Below are 7,028 nucleotides of genomic sequence, written 5' to 3'. Positions count from 1 at the left end.
GACTATAGCCAGCCAGGCTCCACTGTCCATGGGATTTCCCAGGCAAGAATACTGGAGGGGCTTGCCACTTCCTCTTCCAAGGGATCTTCCTGACCCAGGGATTAAACTCACATCTCCTATGACTCCTGTGTTGGCCGGCAATTCTTTACCACTGAGACATCTGAGAAGGCATTCATGAACTTTACCTTCCTCCCATTTTTAGTGGAAGAAATGTTCCTGCTTCTCGGGTGACCTTTCCTGAGTTTGGAGCCCATCCTCTCTGGCCTTCTGAGGACCTCATTCTTGTCTCCTGCATTGGCTATACTTCCTCTAAGAGGATTTCCAGTGCTGAAGTGTCTGAGGCCTCTTTCCTTCTTTACATTATCTACCTGAATGAGTTCATCTAGTCTCATGGTTTATATATCATCTATGCTCTAATGACTAACCCACAGTGTTCCTCATCTCAGTAAACATTACCAACACCCACCTAGTTTCTCAGGCCCCAAACCTAAGAGCCTACATCTGATCTGTCTACAAGTCCCGTACAGTTTACCAGCTACCTCCAAATATATCTTAGTCTAAGACCTTCTTACAACCTCCATTGCTACCACTGGGGTCAAACCACCATCATTTCTCTCTAAATCAGAGTTTTTCAGACTCAGCACTACTAATATTTTGATCAAATAATTCTTTGTCTTGGGGGCTGTCCTGTGCATTGGAGGCTGTTTAGCAGCATCCTTGGCCTCTACCTACTATACTGCTGTAGCACTCCAGCCCCGCAGCTGTGAAAACCAAAAATCCCTCCAGCATTGCCAAATGCCCTTTGAGAGCTTGGGGGTACAAGATCACTCCCAACTGAGACCATTGTCCTATTATTGACAGCACTCTCTTCACTAGACTCCCAGCTCCACCATTGTCCTTCTAAAATCTACACTGCACACAGCAGCCAGAGGAATACTATTAAGGTCACAAATCATATCATATCCAGCCCTGGTTCAACACAGTTCAGTGGCTTCCTCTGTACTTAGAAATCAGCTCGAGCTTCTGACATCATCTTCTGCTCTCACCATCAGTCACTGATCTAAAGTCACTTTGGACTTCTTACTGTCCCTCAAACTTGCCAAGTTAATTCCCATCTCAGGGTCTTTGCCTGTGATGTTTCCTGCTTGAAACTCTCTTCTTATAGATCATGCATGGTTACATCTCATCATTCAAGCCACATCTCAAATGTCTTCTCCAGCTTTCCCTGAACCCCCGATGAAAGAAGTCCCCTAACACTGCCTTTTAGGGCTTCCCTGGTGGCTCAGAGGTAAAGAATCTACCCACAGTGAAAGAAATGCAAGTTTGATCCTCGGGTCAGGAAGATCCCCTGGAGAAGGAAATGGCAACCCACTCCAGTATTCTTGCCTGGGAAATTTCATGGACAGAGGAGCCTGGTGAGTTACAGTCCAGTCAGTCAGTCAGTTCAGTCGCTCAGTTGTTTTCAACTCTTTGCAACCCCATGGACTGCACCACGCCAGGCTTCTCTGTCCATCACGAACTCCCAGAGCTTGCTCAAACTCATGTCCATTGAGTTGGTGATGCCAGCCAACCATCTCATCCTCTGTCATCCCCTTCTCCTCCTGCCTTCAATCTTTCCCAGCATCAGGGTCTTTGCCAGTGAGTCAGTTCTTCACATCAGGTGCCCAAAGTATTGGAGTTTCAGCTTCAGCATCAGTCTTCTAATGAATATTCAGGACTTGTTTCCTTTAGGATTGACTGGTTTGATCTCCTTGCAGTCCAAACGACTCTCAAGAGTTTTCTCCAACACTACAGTTCAAAAGCATCAATTATTCAGTGCTCAGCTTTCTTATGGTCTAACTCTCACAATCCATACACGACTACTGGAAAAACCATAGCTTTGACTATGTAGACCTTTGACAGCAGAGGTGGCTACAGTCCATGGGAGTTGTAAAAAGTTGGAGATGACTTAGCAACTAAACAACAACAAAAGCTGCTTTCCACCAAATTACTCCATTTTATTTTCTTTTTCAGTACCAGAATTATACTGTTCATTTATTTTCACCTATTTATTGACTGCTAGCTAAATGTCAGTTCCATGAGAGGAAGAACTTTCTTTGGTCTTGCTCACCGCTGTGTCCTTAATTTCTTGAAAAGTATCTGACTAAAATAAGCTTTTGGAAAATATTAACTATCAAATTGTTAACTAATTGACTGATTAAATACACATATGATGCAGGTACTGGGTTTTGGGCTTTGGTTAGAAAAATGAAAAATGAGTCACAGTTCTTGCCTTCAAGGAGCTTGGTGCAATGGGGGTGTCAGAGAAATAAAATAATTGCAATACAGAATAGTATAACAGGAAGAAGTTCAAGGATTATAACAGAATTAATGTCAGAAGCATTTAACTCAGACCTGAGGCAGCCAGAGAAGACTTCCCAGAGTGGGTGGCATGAAAGAATGAGTTGAAAAGGATGAGTCAAAATGAGCTATGTGAGCGGGTGTTGTGGACTGAATAGTGTCCTCCCAGGATTTTATTTGGTAATGCCATTCCCCTTGGAGCTCTGCATGTGATTGTATTTAGAGTTAGGACTTTTAATGGGATAATTAAGTCAAAATAAGGCCATTAGGTAGAGCCATTAATCCAATCTTACAGATGTCCTTCTAAGAAAGAAGAGAAAACATGGACACCCAAAAAGACACCAGGGATGCATGAGCACAGAGGGAAGATTATGTGAGAACACAATGAGAAGACGGCTATCTGCAAGTCAAGGAGAGAGACTTCAAAAGAAACAGCCCTTCCCACACCGTGATCGTGACAATTTCAGCCTCTGAAACTGTGATAAAATGTATTCCCATTGTTCAAGTTACCCAGTCCATAGTACTTTATTATGACTACCTTAGCAAACTGATCCTGTGGGGCTGTGGGGCTCAGGAAGAAAAGCCCCTGGGAAGAAAAGCATGTGGGTGTGGAATGGAAGCTAGGTGGCTGCAAGAGAAGAGGCTAGAGACATAAGCAGGGTGAGTTCTTGGAGCCTAGCTGAGGAATTGAGCAGCATGGGGGAGGGTCTTGGGAACACTGAAAAGCCTAGGCAGCCAAATAAGATTTGCCTCTAAGAGAGAGAACTTAGGTGGTGCCATAATAAATAAAATTTACTAGAGCAATCCTGGAGACCCTAAGAACAACAGCCAGGCATATGGCCCTGGAACCCAACAGACCAATGTGCCGATCCTGGCTCTGCCGTTTAAAAGCCTTGTAAACTTGGGAAATTCCTTCTCTTCCTTTTTTTTATTTCCTCATGTGTAATTTAAGGCATAATCATTTTCATCCGGTGGGGTGATATGAGGATTAAATAAACAGTTTATACAAAACACTTGGCAGAATACCAAGTGTAAACATGAATTGTTACTAGTTGCTAAAATATCTAAGGCAATCATAGTAAAATGGAAAAAAAGGGACAAACTCGAGCAGTCTTCAAGATAGTTACTCTGGAAAATTTGGCAGTTATTTTTATATTTGGGAGCTTTAATTTGGGGAGATTTGGATTGCAGTGTCGTTCACCCAAATGGGGAACATAAGAGAAGAAGCAGAGGGGAAGAGAATAAATTTAATTGGGGGATACGCTGAGTCTGAGGGATCCCTGGTATATTTAAGAAGAGTTGTGGATAGCTGAACATAGGGACTTAGGATCAGGAAAGAGCCTTCAGCTAAAGATGTAGATTAGATTGACAAGACAATCCAGAGAAAGAACGCAGAATGAGAGCAGGTATATAGGGTAGTTAGAACTCCAGGGACCCATCCAGAGACATGAGATGAAGTAGGATAGGAGGCTGAAAAGGAACCACAAAGACATGAGAAAAAGAAAGAGGCCAAAGGGGAAAAGAAGCTTTAAAAAGAGAGTAGCCAACAGTACAAAAGCCAAAGAGAAATTAAATGAAGTAAGGACCGAGACACACTCTGGTCAGCGTCCTGCCTGGACACCAGACATGACTTGGGAAAGGATGGTTTTGTGGAAGCATGGGGTACAAACCTCACTGTAGTGGAGCGGAGAACAAATGAGAGCTAGGAAGCGAATACCGTGAGCCTTCTGAAGGAAAATAGAGATGACTACTTGCAGAAGGAAACTCCTTTTGCTTCCTCTTCCCTCATAATTCCCTATTTTCCATCACCCTAACTTCCCTTTCATCCAGAGATTCTTATTTAATATAATTTTATTTATTTATTTTATCTATGCTGGGAAGGGCATAGGCTCAATAGTTGTGGCACACAGGCTTAATTTCTCTGCAGCATGTGGGATCTTCCCAGGTCAGGGATTGAACCCATGTCTCCTGCATTGGCAGGTGGATTCTTTATCACTCAACCACCAGGGAAGCTTAACCTTCCAGAGGTTCTTAACCTTGGGTCCATAGACCCCTTCAGGTGGTTTATGAATAGAATTTAAGGGGCCTGTATATTTTAAAAGGAAAAAAAAATTATGACTTTAATTCTACTAGCCTGAAATTTAGCATTTTCATCAACTATGAATGTAGGCAAAAACCACAAAAGATTAGCAGTGCCTGTGACTGTCAAAAATATATTTTCATATCATATTACAGTTGTCACAGATTTCTTAAAATATCATTTATACTTACTACTTTTAAGAAATTATGGTAGTCATCAAACCTACTGCTATTATTAATAAATTGTTTAAGCCTATTTTGAAAACTGTATTTATATGTAATTAGTTTCCTTTGTAATCTTACATGTTTTGTTTTATGTTCTTTAAAAACATTTTTCCAAGAAGGGATCTGTAGTCTTCCCCAGGTGTCAAAGAATTTTTGGTACTAAAAAGTTAAGACTGCTCTTTGCCGCATCTACTGTGAGAATGAAGCCTTTTCTCAGCAATCAGACTGTCCACATTCCAGAAAAATGTCGATGTTACTCTGAAGGGACGGACAGTTATTGTGAAGGACCCCAGAGGCACCCTGTAGAGGGACTTCAATCACATCAATGTAGAGCTGAGTCTCTTTGGAAAGAAAAAAAAGAGGCTCTGGGTTGACAAATGGTTCGGAAACAGAAAGGAACTGGCAACTGTTCACATGATCTGTAGTCATGTACAGAGCATGATCAAGGGTGTTACACTGGGTTTCCATTACAAGATGAGGTCTGTGTATGCCCACTTCCCCATCAACTTTGTTATTCAGGAGAATGGTTTTCTTGTTGAGATGCTATTTTGGGGATGAAAAATACACCCGTAGGATTCGAATGAGGCCAGGGGTAGCTTGTTCAGTATCTCAAGTTCAGGAAGATGAGTTGATTCTTGAAAGAAATGTCATTGAACTTGTGTCAAATTCAGGTGCTTTGATTCAGCAAGCCACCACAGTTAAAAACAACGATTTCAGAAAATTTTTGGATGGCATCTATGTTTCTTAAAAAGGAACAATTCAGCAGGCTGACTAATAAGATCTGAGTGGTCCGGCTGCAGAAACAGCAAGATGCCAGATGGTTCTATGGACTCCACTGTGGTATTTTAATGAGGCAATAAAACATCTTCGATTTTTTTTAAAAAAGTTAAGCCTTCCTGCTAGTCCATCACGGAAGCCATCTACTGCTCCATTATCCTGTTTTTGGATTCTGTATGCTGCTGCCCTTTTTTCAGCACGCCACAATTGTCCTAAATGTTCCTCCAGGGAAAATAGCCATTTGCCTCTATGCACTTTCCTATTGACTCAACTAACTATTGGTCCTTTAACTTTTCACCTGGTTATTGAAAAACCACTGTGTTGGAAATGGCAAAATTGATTCAAGGGTTTAATCACTTACTTGCTTACCACCAACAAACATTTTTGAGTACAAGGTACTATGTTACATACTTAGAGATGCAGCGCTAGACACTCCTAGTTTGGGGAGTGGTCAAAAGAGAAGAAAGATAGATCTTTTACATAAACAGTTATAAGACAACATGGCGATTGCTTTATGTAGATCATGGAACATTTTATGGTATATGAGATCCCAGAGGAAGGCTTCATGCAAGAAATGACATTGACAATAAAGAGAATGCTATTAAAAGACTGAGTTTGCCAAAACTATGCAAATAATGTTTGTGAAGCTGTTGCTCCATTTTCCAAAAATCTTTGAAACATTAAACATAATGAAATAAGAGTGATTTCTTTTCGATTTTAATATGTACATTTAATTATCATACTTGATTAGAGCTGATAAAAAAAGGAGGAAAAGATTGAATATTTCAAACCTCCTCCTCCTTTTAAGGATATGTGTATATATATATAGAGAGAGAGAGAGAGGAAAAAATGTTCATAACCATTACAAATGAAAGCAGCAGGAAAATATTAAGAAAGCATTTTGATATGAAGAGTTGTCAGTTTTTCATAGATGAGTGCATGACACCTGCTGGCCAAATTATATAATTTCCCTCTCCAAAGGAATAGAGAGTAATAAAGTTAATTAACACTGCTTCCCTGCTTAGGGTTCATATATTAGATTTTCTCTAATCATCCTTAATCAGCAAGTAAGATTTTTTTGGAATGGTGAATCGAGTCCTTTTTTTGTTTTGTTTTGTTTTTGTCTTGAGCTCAAGAAGGTTTAAAATTTTTATTTAATTCAGTGTCTTTCACTGTAAGTTAAATGAAATTTGGAGAAAAGTAATCCTACTCAGGGCTTTCCAGGTGGCTCAGAGGTAAAGAATCCTCCTTCCAAGCAGGAGATGTAAGTGTGATCCTGGGGTCAGGAAGATCCCCTGGAGGAGCAAACGGCAACCCACTCCAGTATTCTTGCCTCGGAAATCTCATGGACAGAGGAGCCTGGCAGACTACAGTCCATGGGGTCACAAAGAGTCGGACAGGACTTAGCGACTAAGCAGCAGCGGTCCGCACTTGAGATCACACACAGGTGGCCTGGCCAGCTAACACTAGCACCGGGTTTCTGTTCTACATTCCCAGACTAGGCAAACTATTCCAAGGCGAGGTTCAGGTTGTTAACTTCTCTGTCTCTTGTTATTTGACTCAACTCCTCATAAAGTTTACTATTTATGAAATTATTAAGACACATA

General features: G+C 41.0%; 1 pseudogene; it reads left to right on the top strand.

Moving 5' to 3' along the window:
- The first annotated feature begins 4,723 nt into the window (after nt 1-4,723).
- On the top strand, nt 4,724-6,093 carry LOC109556010 (large ribosomal subunit protein uL6 pseudogene; annotated as a pseudogene).
- Nucleotides 6,094-7,028: the final 935 nt, after the last annotated feature.

Source organism: Bos indicus, chromosome 3 (assembly GCF_029378745.1).
Source record: "Bos indicus isolate NIAB-ARS_2022 breed Sahiwal x Tharparkar chromosome 3, NIAB-ARS_B.indTharparkar_mat_pri_1.0, whole genome shotgun sequence".
Classification (NCBI taxonomy): Eukaryota; Metazoa; Chordata; class Mammalia; order Artiodactyla; family Bovidae; genus Bos; species Bos indicus.
The sequence above is the reverse complement of the archived record's forward strand: the minus strand, read 5'-3'. Positions and strand labels throughout refer to the sequence as shown.